The sequence below is a fragment of the Schistocerca cancellata genome, chromosome 5, assembly GCF_023864275.1.
Source record: "Schistocerca cancellata isolate TAMUIC-IGC-003103 chromosome 5, iqSchCanc2.1, whole genome shotgun sequence".
Lineage (NCBI taxonomy): Eukaryota > Metazoa > Arthropoda > Insecta > Orthoptera > Acrididae > Schistocerca > Schistocerca cancellata.
This window is the reverse complement of record NC_064630.1, coordinates 669844483-669864758: the sequence shown is the minus strand read 5'-3', so window position 1 is coordinate 669864758 and position 20276 is coordinate 669844483.

Here is a 20276-nt window from a genome sequence, read left to right as displayed (position 1 = left end):
AAACAATGTATTTACCTTAATAGTCATAATATATATAGCAGTTCATGACAAATTACAAAACTTCGCCATCCCTCTCCCCACATCCACCACTGCTGGCAGCTCACCTCCAACTGTGCAACGCTACGCCAGTGTTGCCAACTCTAAAAGACCCAAGTCGCTAGATACAATATCAAAAGTCGCTAGAAAGTCGCTAAAACTGATTTTAGTAGGGGTGTACTGAAAATTTCGTGCTGTGAATGGTGCAATAAGCCAGTGGGGGGGGGGGGGGAAATAAAATATTAATAAAAATTGTCTCATACCTAATCGCTATATTGTCTTAATTAAATGACGCATCGCTTGCAACAACATACATATAAAATACGCTAACATATAATTAAACATGTTATCATAATTGACGCAACATATAGATTGTTGTTTCAATCACAGTAGTCAAATATATTAAAAATATACAACTATATTTGTAAAAAAAAGAAAGCAAGAACTCAAATTAGGTTATAAAATATATAAATACCGGAGTGTGAGCTATTCATCATAGTCACTCAGAAGATCGAATAACTCTTCTGTTTCATGCTTTGACAGAACTGTAGTTGGTATTCACTGAGGCGTGCGAAACTGCAAGCTGAAGGGAGTGACAAATGCAACGGATCGCTACCAAATGCTTCAAACCATATTCTCTCTTGAGTTGTTCGAAAAGCCCATTGTTTATTCCAACTATTGCAGAAGCATTATCTGTGCCAATTCCTACCATATTAGCGATTGGAAGTTTGAGATCTTTCAAAGAATTCACAAGAACAGCAGTCAGATTTCTTGCATCTGCAGTTTCTACTACAGCGAGTTTGAGAAATGCTGATCTAATGGTTTGGTTGTTTACACCATAGTACCGTATATCGATACCTAGCATTTTAGATATTGATACTTCTGTGGATTCATCTATTAGTACACTGTATTTTTGGTTACCTATATCTTCAACCAATTATTGTATAAAATATTGAGCCAAAACTTCAGTTATAATGTTAGTGCACTTTGTACAATGTAATTGCATGTTTTAGCGCCCTCATCACCAGAAAATAAAGAAAGGGCGCCTTCCTCTCTGCTTGCTATTCTAACGGTAGTTTTCGGAACAATTTTCACAGGTAAGGTGGTTTGTGTTCTTTTTAATCAATTTTTTGTTTATGCTTAATAGTTTTCGAATGCTTTCTAACATCACACAATTTAGCATAAAACTCTGTTGCCCATACTTGACATCTTGCCTTGGATAAGTCTCCAACGACTGGTTTCAACCACCCATTGAATTCAGGTTCTGCTTACCACGCATCCTGATATTTTTTAGCGTACTGATTCTTCTTCTGCGTTAAATCCATTATGTAAGCCACCACAACATAAGTTTCACCAGTTGATAATCACTGAAAATACATTAAAACTCAGGTGAACTAGAGGTCATGAAACAATCTACTCACTGGGTAACTCGATATCAGTCCTATTGTTCACTGTTTAAAACGTAATAATGTCTGAAATACCCCCACCGAATTGTTTTTGCGTTGCCACTGTGCATGTGTTAATAATTTGACTGCGAGTTAACATTTCGAAAAATTAGAGGTTGCTGGAGAGAAATGTATTTTATTATACTTTTACGTATGTTTTTCGACAATTCGAAAAATAAAAGGAGTTCAAAAGTTGAAGAATTATAGATCGATACGCTATCGACGATAACAGGCTAGTGAGTAATGAATAATGAATTATTATATAGTCAAGGTTTTCTTACTCTGTAGGCAATTCCCACATTCAGATTTACTAAATGCTGAACAATGCTACATGATCTGCTAAAAACTTAATTTAACTTAGTAAATCTAAAACAAAGTCAGTGTAGTACCCATCCTATAGTTAAAATCTTAGTTTTGTTAATGAAAATACTGGCCCAAAATAGTCTTGATTTGTACTTCAAAAGTCGTCACTACTCCAAAAGTCGCCAGATAAGTCGCTAAATAATTTTTGTCGCTAAAAATTTTTTTTTGTCGCTAAGACGAAGGCAAAAGTCGCCATTTCTAGCGACAAAGTCGCTAAATTGGCAACACTGCGCTACGCGCTGTTCACATCCAGCTGCCGCTGCCTAACACTACAATGGCAGACAACAATGCAAACTAGCCACAGACTGCACACAGCACAGCCAGTGATTTTCATACAGAACTCTACGTAATGTTGCCAATAAGAAAATATAAACAGCCTACTTACACTATAGAAGATGAAAAAGATGAGTTATTACTCGCTCTTCTGCTATTTCTGTTCCTCATGTTACTACTGTTGGATAGAGACTGTGTGAAAGCGTTGAATGCTAGCAAATGCTCGTTTTTGTTCTTTCGACTAGACGATAAAAAAGGTGTGTATCAGGTTATTGATGAAAATAAATGTGTAAAAGTGAGTTCATTGTATGAACATGCCAGCCACTAATCGTAATGTTTTAATTTAAAAGAAATTAGTAATTAGAAATTAGTAATTTTCAGCTATCAAGAAGACGAAAGTAGTGATCGCTGACTGGCAACAATTGGCCGCCTTTACGCGGCGGACTTCTTACAGCTTTCAACAAGAGAAGAAGTGTTAAAATCATTTCAAAACATTATTTAATTTAAATCTTAATAGTTCCATGAGTTAATTTTGCGAGAATTCAAATACTTTAAGAGATACCATTTGTCGGAGATCTGTGAACTTTGACCTTGACTGTATTTAGATGAAAATCTTGTAAGGAGCCTGGCGCTCATTTAAATTGAAAACAAACATTTATTTTGGCCTCCTATAAGATACTCTTCTTCTAACGTTCTCACCTAATTAAAGAAAATAATTAATGCTAACCTCTTATCTTACGTAGCATCAAAAAGCATAAAACAAATATAGAATATTAAAAGAGAACCGTTAGAACCGGGGTTGGTATTATCAGGAATATTTTTCAAAAATACTGAAATTTCAAAATGTTCTTAAAGTACTCTTATTTAGTTATGTACTGAACGGCCAAGCCAGGAATGTGGATGACAGGATAGTCTGTGAATTTAGGGGTAATAAAGCGATATTGAGGTCCTACATAGGCTTTGTGTAAAACTTCAGTCTCTCCGACAACGATCCGATGTGTACAAAGATCAGTAACAAAACGATCTGCCTCGCAGGTCCGCTGCAGCTAAAATTCTGGCTAGGGATTAAAATCACAGGTAGCGTGGGAAGCGCCAAGCCATCACCGTGACACCGCAGAGTCAGCACATGGCAGCAAAAAATCCCTGCCGCGACCTCGAAAGAAGGTTGAAAAATATAGAAGCCATTACAATAATTAATAGTAATTATGCTTTGTGCAACAACGGTAATTCATTTAATCTGTCTGCTGAACTCTTTGGTACACTAATGGCTAGGTTCAGAAAGCTTCTAAGCGCCGCTTGTCTATAACTCTTCTTCATAACTCTATGGCAAGACTAGTTTGCAATCAAAACGTGTATAATATTGCTTTCTAAAGATCTTGCATTTCGTCTTGCCTCTTTACATCAAGGCCCAAAAACGAAATACGACCATTATTTTCGAGCTCTACAGTCAAGTCAGTTGCCTCGCAGAATCCCTTAAATTTACTCGTACTCAGGATAGAGCAGCATGGAGAGCCGCATCAAACCAGTATCAGGACTGAAGACCACAACAACAACAACAGTTTTATCAGTGCCATTCTCAGTTCCATCTATGAACAACAGTGCTTCGTCGACATAACTTTTTCAATATACCACCTTTTCCATTAACAATCATCAGATTTTAAAACATTCTCTTCCACATTACGAATAAAAATGTCTTCCATTGAGACCGAAATGCTCGACCGCAGCCAATTTTTATGGAGGTAATATTTCTTGTTGAATGAAAAATAATTAAGATCAGTTGTAGTGTGTACATTTCACATTTCACTTTGATTTTTGTAAGATATCGACGTGCACGTTAGAGAGAGAGAGAGAGAGAGAGAGAGAGAGAGAGAGAGAGAGAGCGAGCAAGTTATGTTACGTTAAACAATCTCTGTTCTTGGTGTAGCACAATGTTTGCCTCAGCACAGTGTGATTCATTCTTTGTTGAAATGTGGTCGGTGATGGACGTATCCAGTAGTGCTGTGCTGACTTAAGATGTATCTGTTAGATGAAGGAAGATTTATTTCAAAGGACAGCAAGGATGGATATGATGTATATATTGGAAGGCGGAAAGAATATCAATTTTGAATAATGTTACTATTTTTTGAAGAGAAAAAAGCCGGCCGGAGTGGCTGTGCGGTTCTAGGCGCTACAGTCTGGAGCCGAGCGACCGCTACGGTCGCAGGTTCGAATCCTGCCTCGGGCATATTAGTTCTAAGTTCTAGGCGACTGATGACCTCAGAAGTTAAGTCACATAGTGCTCAGAACCATTTGAACCAAGAGAATAAGCTTGAGGTAAGACTGCAGCATTGTGCAGCTAATTTTTCAGAATAATTATTGTCAGCTAGTTAACTTGCTCAAGTCTGAGAAAAAGACCACCCCATTTCCCTGAGTCACGGATTAACTTATTAACTGAATAAGCTGTTTGGTTTTTATACAAAATTCTCTGTTAACATTGTACTCTTTTTAAATCATTGTTCACTTTGTTAGAATAGTATTGTTCAGGCCAGTGTTATGTGTGTTATGTGTGAAGATCACACGACGCTTTACACTGTTTTTTTTTTTTTTTTTTTTTAATACATACTTCATGCTAAAATCGTTGTCTTGGAATATCATTTCATTGGAACAGTTACACTACCTTCCCACTTCTTGTCATTAAGCATTACCACGTACAACAGTTTTAATACGTATTTAGAAATCTAGCTTACCCGCTACCTGCTTGCCGTTTGCTGCTGTGCTTTCGAGAAATTTGCAACAATGTTTTCAAGACGTCACATTGAAAGGGTACAGTACCGCCCGACATTGAAAATAGGTGCAACATTCTTCGTTATTCTTGTCAGAACAACATATTTTTTGTAGTAACTCAATTTCACTTGATACACCGAAGCCGGATACCAGTGTAGGAAGGAAGGACAATTCATTTATTTCCTTGATCTCATGTGCACTCCCACAAAATAATTCCCTATATCCAATTTGGTGAGATCTACGAAATGAATGAATATATGGTCGTCTGCTAACCGCAGATAGTGAATGTGCAATATATGATCATCTTTGAGACGGTCATTTGGTCACCTTTGGTGGAACCAAAGAGATGAAATTTACCTGAGCTTTGAGCGCCTTAAATGTGGCTGACCAATACGGTAGCAAGGTGCTCCCCCATCTTGACGGAGGTGTGAGCTGACCTGAAGAACGGTCATATTTCAGCACTCTGGCGCTGGATCTTCTGTTGGTAAGACCTGTCTTAGGTGTGCTCCGTAATGACAAAAGAGTGGAGAAAATGGTATGCATGTGAAAAACTTAAGAGTAGTTTGGAATAATTATTTCTCTATTTCAGGAACTTTTGGGGGGAGACTTAAATGACAGGCAGGTAATATTAAGGGGATTGTGGTAATCTTCGGAAGTGACCAACGGTCACAGTGAAACCACGTGTAACAATAAGTTGAAATTCTTGCGAGTGCTAGTACTAAGTTGGAATACTTGCGAGTGCTAGTACTAAGTTGAAATACTTCCAAGTGCTAAAGTTAAGCTGAGTTACTGGTGTGTGTACTATAAGTTGGAAATATTTAAGAAGTGGCGTGTGCAGGACTTGAAATTAGAGACGAGTACTTCCACGTGGTGAGTACTGTGTGAGTCTCAATCTGTGTTGTGTGCTGTCCTTAGGTTAGTTAGGTTTAAGTAGTTCTAAGTTCTAGGGGACTGATGACCATAGATGTTAAGTCCCATAGTGCTCAGAGCCATTTGAACCATTTGAATCAATCTGTGTATTAGACAAAGGATAAAGAGAAGTACTCCTCCATGGTATCAGTTGAAGACTCGGGTGTGTGACGAATATGTTCTTAATATTACTCTGCGTGTTATGTTTCCGTGGGACGCTGGATTCAAACTCTAATACTCTGAGAGATAAGCAAGGTGAGTCAGCCGTCTACCCAGCAACGCCACTTGGCTTGCATTGCACAGGAAGACGTGCATATATCCTCCAGAGTTCGTAGTAGGAAAGAAAAGTTACGAAGTGAGGTATTGTCGTGTGAAACTAGGATGAATACTAATTGAAGTGGGAAAGCTGAAAGGGAAGTGATTCTAACGTTGTGACTATTCTTTGTGATGTATGTTGCCAGTGTGATGTATTTCATGTAATTTAAGTATGTGTGGTTTGCATGGGAGAGTAGCAAGATAGGTTCAGAGGCAGTGGGTTATGCATGTTCCGTTTTGTACCGCTCGGTCTGGAGTAAATTTTCGTGATGATGGGCGTGAGAGTCGAAGTGTGAGATATAGCAAAAGATCCACCATCCTATCCAGAAAGTGCACTGTAGCGTTTGATAATTACGAGACCATAAGATAGAGAATCACCAATGTAAATCCATGCCCACTGGGCGGAGTCCTCAGGTGTAATTATTGTATAAAAATGTAATAATAGAATAATAGAATTTATCGGAATAAAATGAAAGATAGTGAAAGGGAAAAGATTGGTGGCCTTATTCTTCGAATAGTGTGTGGTCATGATATCCTGAATTTATAATGTGTGCGCCATTCACATTCAGTGCGATGGCCACGTGTTGATCAAAGCCTTTGAGTAAGAAAGAAAATGTGGTATTGCCAGTGCGTAGTGAACAATCAGAGTTGTGTAAATTACTAATAGTCAGATGTGCATTATGCGTTTCCGTTGCGTAATATTCAAACATTAGAATAATTTCTAGCTTAATTGTGAGTACTAGAGCTCATAATCAGTCATTGATGTCTTGCGATAAATAAGAATAAATCCACTCACTTGGCAGACCACTCATCTTGCAGGCCTGACTGCTTGATGCCACAGTATGAGCAAGGCATGTGGGTGCCTCTCAAAATAACTGGAAATTTTGATTACGGCCAGATAATTGTTTTACTTTGGTTACGCATGTAACATAAAGACAAGTTGAATTCTAATCAGTTGCAGTTCAGTTCAAATTAGGTTTTCTTTGGTCAAAGTTTAGTACACGAGTTTAAGTTGGATAACAGTTTGTCGTGACATAGTTTTTGAGAATACGTACACTTCTATAGAGTGGGAAGTAAAGTTGATCAAAATTTCATACAGAAACAAATATAGTGGGGAGGTTACACCATGGAAGAAAAATAACACGTGATAGTCAAAGCAAGGAGGACACAAAAGACAGCCGGCCTTAGTGGCCGAGCGGTTCTAGGCGCTACAGTCTGCTACCTCGCGACCGCTACGGTCGCAGGTTCGAATCCTGCCTCTGGCATGGATGTGTGTGATGTCCTTAGGTTAGTTAGGTTTAAGTAGTTCTAAGTTCTAGGGGACTGATGACCTCAGATGTTAAGTCCCATAGTGCTCAGAGCCATTTAACCATTTAGACATAAAAGACATAATAACACAGACGAAGTGAGCATTCCAGACCAAAAGAAGTCTATCGGCGAGGCGAGAAACATGTGGTAAACACTGACAAGAAGAAGAGATGTCATAATAGGACAAGTGTTAAGACAACAGGAATAACCTCCATGGTACCTAAGGAAGCGATAGACCGTAAGAACTGTAGTGACAGACAGAGATTGGAACGTCTCCAACATCTAATTGAGGACTTTGGGGGAAGTGTCATTCGAGATGAAGAGGTTGGCCAGGAGACGAAGTCGTGGTGGGCAGCATTAAACAATCAGAAGACTACCCCCCCCCCCCCCACCCTCCCGCAGGCCACCACACCTCCACTCCCGTAAAAAAAAGTACTTTTTTCAAGTGATAATCTTCTTCTGTTGTTGTTTTTATTTATGATGTATTGGGTGGTACGTAAGTTTGTAGCTTTTTTCCATAAGTTTAATGAACACAACAGATATACATAACAGAGACTTGGGCGCAGTGGTGTAGCGGTTCTAGGCGCTCAGTCCGGAGCCGCGCGACTGCTACGGTCGTAGGTTCGAATCCTGCCTCGGGTATGGATGTGTGTGATGTCCTTAGGTTAGTTAGGTTTAAGTAGTTCTAAGTTCTAGGGGACTGATGACCATAGATGTTAAGTCCCATAGTGCTCAGAGCCATTTATAACAGAGACTTTACTCATTAATAATATGTTCTGCTTTACTATATACAACAGTCTAACAACGCTGGGGTAACTTTTCGAATACGCGACTGTAGAAATGACAGTTTTGAGATGAGGAACTCATCGAACCGTGTTCGGAGCGCGTTTTTATCCGGAAAAGAAGTGCCTTGAAGGTTGTTCGACAGGAAGCGGAAAAGATGAAATCTAAGGGCGCAAGATCAGGTGCATGAGTTGGGTGCGGAATGACCTAACAACGCAACTCCTTTATGGTGTTTGTCCTCAGTCAGGCAGGAAGCAAGCGGGCGTTATCGTGGAGTAGCATCACTTCACGTAGTCTTCCTTGTAACTCTGTTATCTAGCGGCCACAGCTCCATTCACTGTCTCCAAATGACAAAATGGCAATACCTGTACTGAAATAGCAATAATAACAATTGCTAAATAAAGCCATAGCAACTGGAATATCAACATACAAAACAAAAATTGCTACGAACTTATGCACTAACCAAACAGAATTGACGGTCATGCAAAGACGCATTTTCTGTAAAGTTTTCTATATTTTTGGTTAGTTATCCAAATATTTCCAGTCTCAGATTCAAAAATTACTCGTTTTATATAAGTTGCCTCGTTTAAGAAGTTAGATTTTTACTGACGAAATGAACTTTAATAGAGTCTGAGTTTTTGGACATAAATAAATCCTCTGTTGTGACAATCATAAAACTTGCGTCAAAGCGGTTTTGATAAGAGAAATGTAGTTTAACTGTATCTACGTAACATTTAGCAACAGAACACATGTTCACTTATACTGTGAATTATTCTGTCACATTTAGTATGCTCCTAGCCTAATGCTTTGTACATTTTCGAAAGTTTTTCGGGTGATGATTGAAGATTGGCAGCTTACCTGATGACGACGTAATTGTTTCACAGAAAAAAAGAATGTACCAGTACTGGTCGTATCGTGTAACGTGGAAAGCCATTAAACGTGAATTTAAAACATTCTGCGTTCTCCCCTGTTCATAAAGTCTCATAAAAGAGGACGGTAATGGCTTAACGCCATTAAAACTAACGGTAACTGTACTTCATTTGAAAGTGTTCGCTTAAAAGTTCATTTCTAGTTGTCAAAGGCCAGATTAGCATTAGGTGGTTAACTCACATAAAGGCAATAGTGACTCTCAGCGTCCTCCAACGTGGCTAGAAAGAATGTCAAATATTACAAAGAAACTTGAAAAGAGGTTAATAATTCGTTTCTTGAAACGCAGATTTATGAAAAATAGATTTGAAGAAAAAACCATTTCGTGTTTTTTGAAATGTTCAAGACCCTTAAGAGAGTCTCATATGAAGACGCACCAACTAGGAGGTCTTGCACTGCGTTAGAAACAGAGGCAAATATGCGGCTGGTAGTTTCAGAAAAATGTTAACCAATACAATCGTTTCATTCCGTAGCAACCGCTGAAGAGTAGAGGGGTAAATAGCCTAACGTATGGTTTCGTTAAAAGTTTGCATCCAGAAAATATTTCACTAAATGTTTAAGTTGTACTGTCGTGATGGCAAATGGAAACTGAAATAACAGAACATCAGAACGGCTAATGTTCTGCTATGGTACTGCCGTGATGGCAAATGGAAACTGAAATAACAGAACATCAGAACGGCTAATGTTCTGCTATGGCAGATACAAATGTGAGGAAGAAAAGCTGTCATTTTATGTGACCGTAACTATTAGGTTAATGTGGTTTGCGTAGTACTGTGTTCTAAATGTTGGAGGTGCTGAAATGTAATACGTGTCTTTTAAGTCAATTTTAAGTGAACGTTAGACGGTGACTAAAGAATTTGTAACAATCCCGACTTTGGTGTCGCACTTTTATCTTGGCGGCGCACGGATTTATGGCACGGCCAACAGATGGCCACACCGACTTCGGCGGCTTAGCAAGCGTTTCCCTGCACGGTACAGAGATGGCGCCACTCAACCCGTATAAATTCTTTCGTTTCTTTTCCATCAAAAGTGAAGTTTTCACGTGAAATTTGTATCTGTAAAATTTCGAATTTCAGAATAGTATCTCGTTTTGAAGCAAATCGACAAAGAACAGAAGCTAAATCATCACCTGTCTGGAACGCGCGAAGAGTTAATTACAATGGCGAATTCGGAGTAGAACTATTCGGATCACCAGTTATCCTAATCGCTTTGTACTTTGTGACTAAAGTTGTTGGTTTTGTTCGGTAGTTATTACAGTATACGGTATACTGTATATGACGTTATCCTTCTAAAATCAATCCTCAGCGAATGTATTAAAAGACAAAATCTTCCTGTGAACAATGAATGCAGTAAGCACAATTCGCGCACTGTTGTGTCTGCGGTGCTAGTCATTCAGCGTGACCTACATCAGTCTGTCGTGACTTAACGTATACACTGATTTTTATCGAAGAAAATTCACCAGATACTGACACTTTTTCAGAAATTGTTTCTTTATTTACGCGACCAGTTTAGTATTTCATGAATGCCATCTTCAGGCCCGTATGCACTCTTATGTATAGAGGATCAGATACATCGACGCATGCATAACTGGTCGTATAAATAATTGGTAAAAACATGACCAACTGCTGTGCCGTAACCAAGATCGATCAACAGAGATTGTACACTAATTTGTCCCTATGGTATGTTCCATCGTCCGTGTCTTTCTTTTTGTGCGTGTGTTTTAATTTAGTGTGCGGCTTATGTCTTCTAAAAGGAAACGTGTTGTCTTACCGTTGGCACACAAAGTAAAAGTCCTTGAACAATTAGACAAAGGCGTGAGCGGTAAGCAGTTCGCTGAGAAGGAACATAAACTATTCAGGTATTAAAAACAAAATCCTCAATTTTAAACTTTGTACCTGTCCTTGAGAATGATAGTGAGAGTTCGTAGAGAAATGTGATGAAAACAGCAGAAAATAAAGAGCTTGAAGAGGCCATTCTCAAGTGGTTTCTGTAGCGGCGAGCATGGAGAATCTTCTTTCAGGGTCGATTGTTTGCGAAAAAGCAAAACTTTTAGCCGACAATACTGACAGTTCGTCTTCATTTAAAGCGAGCAATGGCCTTATTCGGAAGGAATTTACCTGAATCAACTTCAGCTTCTCAAAGAGTAACTAGTGCTCCTGACCAAAAGATTAGTAAAGAGTGTATTACCGTGCTCAACTGTGCTAAATCTACGGGAAACCACAAACCCGTTCCGTTGATGAGAAAATCGAAAAACACCCGGGCTTTCAAAAATGTTAAAAAATTTACTATCTTTTACAAGAATCAGCCAAACACCTTGGTGACTGCTATTTTGTTTTGCGAATTGTACGATTCTGTTTCCTCATCTGAAGTAAAAAATTACGAAAAAAGCATAAGCAAAGAAGGCAATAAGGTGATGTGACTTTTCAGGCTTTCCCGACGGATCTGTTGCAAATACACTTCTGGGGTTTGCCGGCGAGTCGTATCGTGTAAATCCCACAATATTTCATCGATGCAATAGCTCGACATCTTCAGGTGGTGGTAGTTGCTGCTATCACTGTTGCAAATGATGATATTAATTCTGGACAATATACCCAATCACCCCACAGTAAAGTGTTTTAAAATGTCTGTCTTTTCTAGATGGACCTTTCAAGCCGCCAAGAGTAACGAGTTTTCTGCAGCCAGTGAACCAGTCGGGTATGAAAACTATGAAGCGACGTTACAAACGACAGCTGTTGAGGAAGCTTGTGACAGAAGATGGAAAACAGAAGGTGGAAATGAAGAAGGCATTGTGGCTCATCACCAAAAATTGAATTTAAAAGATTGCTCTCACATGGCGACGGACACATGGAATTTGGCGAAGAAAACAACATTAAAAAGAACTTGGAGTAAACTGGAATTCATTTTAACCAAAGATGAGGTACAGACAGACAAAGATGAAAAGAAGAAGCCTGAAACAGACCATTTGAGGATGTAATTAAGATCCTTTCCTAAATTCCTGAACGTTCCAGTTGCAGTGCAGAGGATATAGGCGAGTGCCTTGATTATGATTCTTCGGACTCCATATTCCAAATTCGAAGTGACGATGAAATGATTCGAAGTGTGAGAGAGGAAACTGATGGTCAGCAAGATGTCACTGAACCAGGTGCGGGACCATCAGCTGCTGAGGCGTTTGCTTGTCTTGACACTGTGCTAACACGTATGTAGCTGCAAACATGAGTGTGACTGTATACAGGTGCTCACCGTCAAGGAATGCGGGACTTGGCTGCACGAAAACGATTGGAGACAGCAAAGCAACTGACTCTGACCGATAAGTCCAAGAACTGACACTGTATGTTGGTACGGTAATGTACAAAATCTAAAGAACATGGTTTTGTACTCATTAAATTAACATTACAGTAGACTCCAGTACAGTGGCTGAAGCAGTTGGCTGCCATTCGTTTCCCCTGTCTGCAATGAGCTTGCCTTCCTTCTTCATACGTCTTCTGCAATACAGTCCAGATATGTTCCGTGGGGCGCAATTTGGAAAGTGAACATTTTCTGCTTCATCTACAGAAATATTCGCCTATGGCAGGGTTGCACAACTCAGAAGTAGTCTGGGGCCAAACCAAAACTAGAATCTAAAGCGTGGGCCACAGTAGACTTCTCCAGTGGTGTTGAATATAATCTTTAAAATTAATAGAACTTACTCAATATTCCAATATTATTGTATTATATAGTTCCGTTGAACTGTGACATAGAAATAGTTGACGTACTGTGTAGATATAGACTACGTTACATAATCAGTAATTAAAAATATTAAGCTAGGTGGAACTATACAAAATTTATTTTTGAACTCTTGAATAAATGCATCATTTACGAAAGATTTTTATTAAAAGACATATTTAATGACAGCGAGGAATGACTGTTTTAGTAGCATACAAACTATTACTTACGAAGACAATAAAAAATATTATAAACTGAAACAAAGCTTTAATTTGAGACATTGCATCGTATGTTATTTACAAGTTTTTCAAATTCTGTAATAATATTTTACGTTGAAGTTTTCAGTACGTGATCTAAAATGCTCGTCAGTTAAACAAGAGCGAAATTTGATTTTATATATTTTCAGAAGGTCTCCTAGATTATTAAATATATTTTTGTCCAAGCTCTTATAGAAACCATGAAGACCACCTTCTCTGTTCTCGAAATGTATTCGCAGTTGAGAAAATTTGTGTCGGACCGGGACTTAAACCTGGATTTCCTTTTTATCTGGAGGCGATCAAGGGGCAGAATAGGCAGGGGTTGCAACCCCCAAGACCCCCCCCCCCCCCCCCCCCCCGGTCACACCTTGAGGAAAAGGGAGAGAAGACGAAGTATGTCGCAAACCGGAAATAAGGAAAAGTCTAGCAGTTTACAATTACGTTATTTTATTGTGTTTATTTACTTTTGATTATTATTTTTATGTATACATGAAGAAGCAAATGGGAAAACCTATGGAACACCGTGCTAAGTTGGAGGGGGAGAACTAAATGATTACTCTAGCGCGAGACTGACTTTGAGGGGAAAACGAAAAACAAAATAGTAGTAGAAACGACGGCAGTGATGCAGCATCTCACGTGACACCGGGTCACCCGACGAGCCTTCTCGTTTCAGTCTGTGTTGATGGGTAGGCAGACAGCCCCTGCTCAGTAGATGGAGTGTGGAGGCAGAGTGGGCAGGGGTCAACATGTGAGGCCTGTCACGGTGTCTCCGGCATCACTACCGGAAAGAACCACCCGAAAGGAGGGTAGAAGCCAAGGAGGAGGGGGCAGTGGAGTTGGGGGAATGATCAGCGTGCTCTGGTACAGTGCATGAAAGAGAAGAACGTGTGTCCATGCGCCTACTCCGCTGTGGGGTACGATGTAGAAATGTAGCTCGGGGAGTCTCAGATGTTAGCAGGGGGTGGGGGAAGGGGAAGGGCGAGGCAGTGTCGTCCGCGTGTGGCACCATCCAGATGCGAGGGGGTGATGTAAAAACTGCACGAAGGTAATTGGCGAAGTCGGTCCTCGACTTCATTGTGGGCGGTTTTTAAGTATCGCCAGAAGTCAAGGCGTGATTTATAGCCATCATTATAGCGGTAAGTAATAGTACACGCCATGACTCAACAATCGCATGATTTTTGGTGGCGAGGAAATAAGTGTCCTCAGGATGGATAAAAGTCCATAGGTCAATCGAGTCCGGCGAAATGCGGAGACAGCAGGAAACGAACCTTCGACCCAGTTTCCAGACGTCACTGGTGGTAACACAAGTCAGGTGGTGTGCATCGTCATTCACGAGGTGACAAACTGAACAAGCGGGGTGTCCGGCAATCCGACTGAGTGAAGACGCAGGTTTGTAGCGAATTTTCCACATGCGACTGGTACCCACCTACCCGGACGTTGGAGGGAAGGAAACGCTGGTGGTCATGACGCCAAACCGTGGGCCACTGCATCGTTGGATGCCTGAGTTTGACGTTGTTGCTGGATATGTGTTGAAGCAGTGCGGCGTAGAAATCTTTGATTGGAGGTAGGTACATGCTCGGTAAGTGAGTATGACCCTAACTAGAGTCGACGATGAAATAAAAAATATGCGTCAGATTGTGTGTGATGTGGGCTACTGGCACTAGTGACGGTATGGTCGCGGGCATAAGAATGTCCAGAAAGCTTCGTGTAAGGAAGGCGACCCCGTTCCACTGCCTGTGCATCATGGACATGAACAGAGACGCCGCTCGGAATCGCACATTGACAAGGCCGTGCCTTCCCCCCCCCCCCCCCCCACGCGTTCGAGGGGGGAGGGTGAGCGTTTCGTAATGGACCTTAAGAGCGTACCAGGCGTAACAAAGTATCCAAAGGCGTCCAATAGTTGATGGCAATGGTGGTACCTGTGCGATGTGGACCATTTTGGAGGCCACTTGTTGATTGAGGTATTCGACACTTAGTAAAAAATTGAGTCGACGGAGGAGATTTTGTCGCACTGCCTTGTGTATAATTTGGAGAGTACGCCGAAAGTTGATGGCAGCGGAGCGTCGCCCGTTGGAGTAAAAATGTTACCAAGGTATCGTAGATTCTGTACGTGTGGGAGAGGTGCTAAGTCGTCGTGTGAGAGGCCGCGTCCAATGGGTATCGCCGAGGATATAGCCACATTCATCTTACTGCCCGGTGCAGTTCCGTATATTGATATCAAATCAAGAACCATTCACATTTCATTCCGTGAGCGGACGAAGAGGAGGAGGTCGTCAGCATATGCACGACAAGGAGAATTGTACAGTCGCAAAGTGAGACAAGTAGGGTGGGTCGTCGGGCTCCCGATGAGTGGCTCCAGGGTTATGGCACATAGTAGTGTCGCAAGTGGGCCACCCTGGCTTATGGAGCGCCGGATGGTCACTGGTCCCGCCACATGCCCATTGCTCTGAATCACTGAGTCGGCGCTGCCGCACAGGTGCCGCATGTTATCGATAAAGGTGGTGGAAAACCCATTTGGCTCATTACTGTGAACAGAAAACGATGCCGCGCCTTGTCGAATGCGCTGTCAAAATAAATGGCAACCACCGCGGCACGGAGTCTGCAGGCCGCTGACAGTGCAATTAAATCATGACATTCTCCTGTGGCCGTTCGTATATTAACTGAGCTACCCGGAGTTGTATGCTTGGGGATAGACAGTATCTTGCGGCAACGCGTCGCCAGGAATCGTACAAAAATTTTATAGCAGAGTTAGGGGTCAGTGATGTCATGTCGTCACTTCAAGTGTCGGTTTGTGGATGAGAATCATAATTCCCGTGACAAAGGATGGCGGTACTGCATTCCCCATCGTCAACAGTTCATGAAACATTGTTGTCCACCTCGACGCCATTTGCGCAAGGAATACGCGATAAAATTCTATCCGCAATCCGTCGACGCCAAGTGACTTATTCTAAACACGTTTGTTGACTGCGTTGTGGAGTTAGTCGTACATAACCAACTCCCTAAGCTCATCCGCTTCGACGCCGGGCAGGGTACGAGTGACATGTGGCAACCCAAAATCCTCAACGCGATTGATGGTAGTCTCCTAGTGTAAACATTGTCCGGTAATGGCCTGCAAAGATACTGACGATTTCGAGGTGGCAAATGACGTGTTGGGTGCGACAGGTGTAGATCTCGGTGATGAGTCATTGTCGTCGACATTTTCCTGGGAGGTGATGCATGGTGGGGTGTTCCTCTTACGCCGAATCTTGACGTCGGGTCCGCACATCGCCTCCTGCAGTTAGCATTACAATCTGTACCTTAATCCAGCTGTGTTCCCTTTTAGTTTCAGGGGTGGGTGGCTAGGCGTCCAGGTCGCGAAGAACGGCGTAGTCTGCCGGCGCCACTCCTTGTCATACTGAATCACTGCATGTCGAATGGCAGGTTTGGCACATTCCAGACACCAGGTCAAGGTTGTTAGTACTTGAGTAACCGACATTCACAGGTGACCCAAGTCTCGGTAACGCGTTGAAGACTGTCGGGATCGTGGATGTTGGGGGTGCTTAGCTTCCGTGGAGCAAGAATTCGCCTGACTATTTGTTGCGGGAGAAGAATATTGCAAATGTAGGCGCAGTGGTCCGAAGAGGCCAAGGGGGTCAGTCCATAACAAGTGAGCACTGGTTACTTGAGCATCTCACAGATATTTGATGGGGGAATTCCACAAGGTTTAGTAGTCTGGAAATATTAAAAAAATATACTGTTTATTATTTTGAAATGGCGAACATATTTGTTCCAGGCCGCATGCGTTTTTTCGTATTTGCAAGCATATAACTTTTTTACAATTATTCAGTAGTGGATTGTTCTAAGCCTTTCAGATAAAATGCATTTAGTTCAACACAATCTGGGCTACAAATTAACACCATTGTCACTTAGCTGAATGTATTCTTTAACATATTTTTAATAGTTCAGAGTTGTTGTTGTTGTGGTCTTCAGTCCTGAGACTGGTTTGATGCAGCTCTCCATGCTACTCTATTCTGTGCAAGCTTCTTCATCTCCCAGTACCTACTGCAACCTACATCCTTCTGAATCTGCTTAGTGTATTCATCTCTTGATTTCCCTCTACGATTTTTACCCTCCACGCTGCCCTCCAATGCTAAATTGGTGATCCCTTGATGCCTCAGAACATGACCTACCAACCGATCCCTTCTTCTAGTCAGGTTGTGCCACAAACTTTTCCCCAATCCTATTCAGTACTTCCGCATTAGTTACGTGATCTACCCATCTAATCTTCAGCATTCTTCTATAGCACCACATTTCGAAAGCTTCTATTCTCTACTTGTCCAAACTAATTATCGTCCATGTTTCACTTCCATACATGGCTACACCCCATACAAATACTTTCAGAAACGACTTCCTGACACTTAAATCTTACTCGATGTTAACAAATTTCTCTTCTTCAGTAATGCCTTCCTTGCCATTGCCAATGTACATTTTATATCCTCTCTACTTCGACCACCATGAGTTATTTTGCTCCCCAAATAGCAAAACTCCTTTACTACTTTAAGTGTCTCATTTCCTAATCTAATTCCCTCAGCATCACCAGACTTAATTCGACTACATTCCATTATCCTCGTTTTGCTTTTGTTGATGTTCATCTTATATCCTCCATTCAAGACACTATCCATTTCGTTCAACTGCTCTTTCAAGTCCTTTGCTGTCTCTGACAGACAGAATTACAATGTCATCGGCGAACCTCAAAGTTTTTATTTCTTCTCCATGGATTTTAATACCTACTCCTAATTTTTCTTTTGTTTCCTTCACTGCTTGCTCAATATAGAGATTGAATAACATCGGGGTGAGGCTACAACCCTGTCTCACTCTCTTCCCAACCACTGCTTCCCTTTCATGTCCCTCGACTCTTATAACTGCCATCTGGTTTCTGTACAAATTGTAAATAACCTTTCGCTCCCTGTATTTTACCCCTGCCACCTTTAGAATTTGAAAGAGAGTATTCCAGTCAATTTTGTCAAAAGCTTTCTCTAAGTCTACAAATGCTAGAAACGTAGGTTTGCCATTCCTTAATCTAGAGTTATCAGCCACAAGTTAAAAAAATTCAATTTTTGAACAGTAGTTTTCCAAAGAAAGATTAATTTCTCAGCTTTAATATTTTTTCTGCTATTACACTGTGTATAGTTACTTTTTATAGAGTATGAATGGTGAGCAGCTTACACTTAAAAAATACACTATTTTAAAAATGGATTTTTCTAAAATTTTTCTTTCTGTGACCTGCAATATCTTTCTTGGGGGACCAGATAAAAATCTGAAAATTTCACAGTTAATAGATCTTTATGATATCAAACTTCAGAAAAAATTTCAACTTTGAGATTCAATTGGAAGTTATGGAAAAAAGATTACAAACACGAGTCAAAAATACGTTTCTTAACATCTGCGATATCTGGTAGGCTAATCAAATAAAGTACACCAACTGCATAATGTAACACATCACATTACACTAGCTAATGATTATTTGGCAAAACAATGCTGTGGTAATTGTTTCAGCAGGCTAACAATTGTGTAGTGGACTGACAAGACAGCCAGTCCACAGTGACGGGTAACCGAAAGGCACGCGTACAAACACGCCGACTGGCGTGAAGTCTGGAACAGGATACGTATGAATGCACTAAAGAAAAGTACGTAGCTTCTGTTTACTTAACTTCAATTCATCCTTGTGGTACATCGCTCTTGACAATACAAATGAGACTGTCTCCAGATATGGTTAATGGCGCCTTGCTAGGTCGTAGCCATGGACTTAGCTGAAGGCTATTCTGTCTCTCGGCAAATGAGAGAAAGGCTTCGTCAGTGTAGTCGCCAGCAAAGTCGTCGTACAACTGGGGCGAGTGCTAGTACGTCTTTCTAGACCTGCCATGTGGTGGCGCTAGGTCTGCAATTACTGACAGTGGCGACACGCGGGTCCGACATGTACTAATGGACCGCGGCCGATTTAAAGCTACCACCTAGCAAGTGTGGTGTCTGGCGGTGATACCACAAATTGCATCTGCAAGCCTATACAAGTCTGATTGTTGTCTTTCCCCTTACACCAACAATTGTCTACTCACACTAATTAGCTAGAAGTTCTTGAGGTATGCAGTTGAAAAATGGTGTCTCAGTGTCCTGTTGGTGTTATTATTAATGAAGCTGTCATAAAAGTGTGTACGGAGTGTATCCTAAAGACATACTTTAATCGAAGATTACTGTGAGAAGAAAAAGTGTTGCTTTACTTACGAATCGGCCCAGACATCAAATGAACATGCAAGTACCATGAAATGAAATACTTTAAAAAATTTCATCACCTTTGTGGTCAGTCTTGCATGGACCCTTTTGAGAAACATAAGATACCTATAACAAAATGTCTGCGAGAAATAACATTTGATCATTATTCTAAAAATAAAAGCCCTTTTATCAATCTCATACCACGAACATCATTGTGTCCAACATGTTATGCAAGATATTTGGAATTCAAAAGAGAAAGGATAGTGAAACCTCAGATGCAGAATTTTGTGACTTATCAGCAACCATTATAAAAGTAGATTCAGCTTCTGAAATCCTGGATATATTGCCTGATAGTAAAATCAGAAAACTAAGTCAGATAAAAGACCAAGTGCCTTGAATACAAAAATTGAGAAAGTGGAAGCTACAGTCAAAAAGAATTTGGAAGTTTCATTTCAAAATACAATTTGAACTAAAACAGATGGAAGTTCTAAGACTTTACCAACCGAATATGATGATATGATAGAAGAACTAAAAGCTAAATGCAGTACTTCAAACAAAGAGGATAAAATTACGATTATCAGTTTACTGCCGAATTCATGGAGTCGAGCAAAAGTTAGTGATGAATTTAATGTGTCAGAACGTCTTGTTATGTTAACATGGCAGTTACTAAAGGAACAGAAAATTTTACCAGCACTACAAAAGAAAAGTGTATCTAATTTGATAGATGAAAAAACAATCAATAATGTTATTAGGTATTATGACGATGACAATAACAGCCGTCTGATGTCCGGCAAAAAAGACTGTGTTTCTGTGAAAGAAAATGGTTGTAAGATTCAAAGACAAAAAAGGTTAATATTATGTAATTTAAATGAACTATTCCCTGAATTTAAAATAGAAAATCCTGACATTAAAATTGGAAGATCAAAGTTTTGCGAGTTGAGACCAAGAT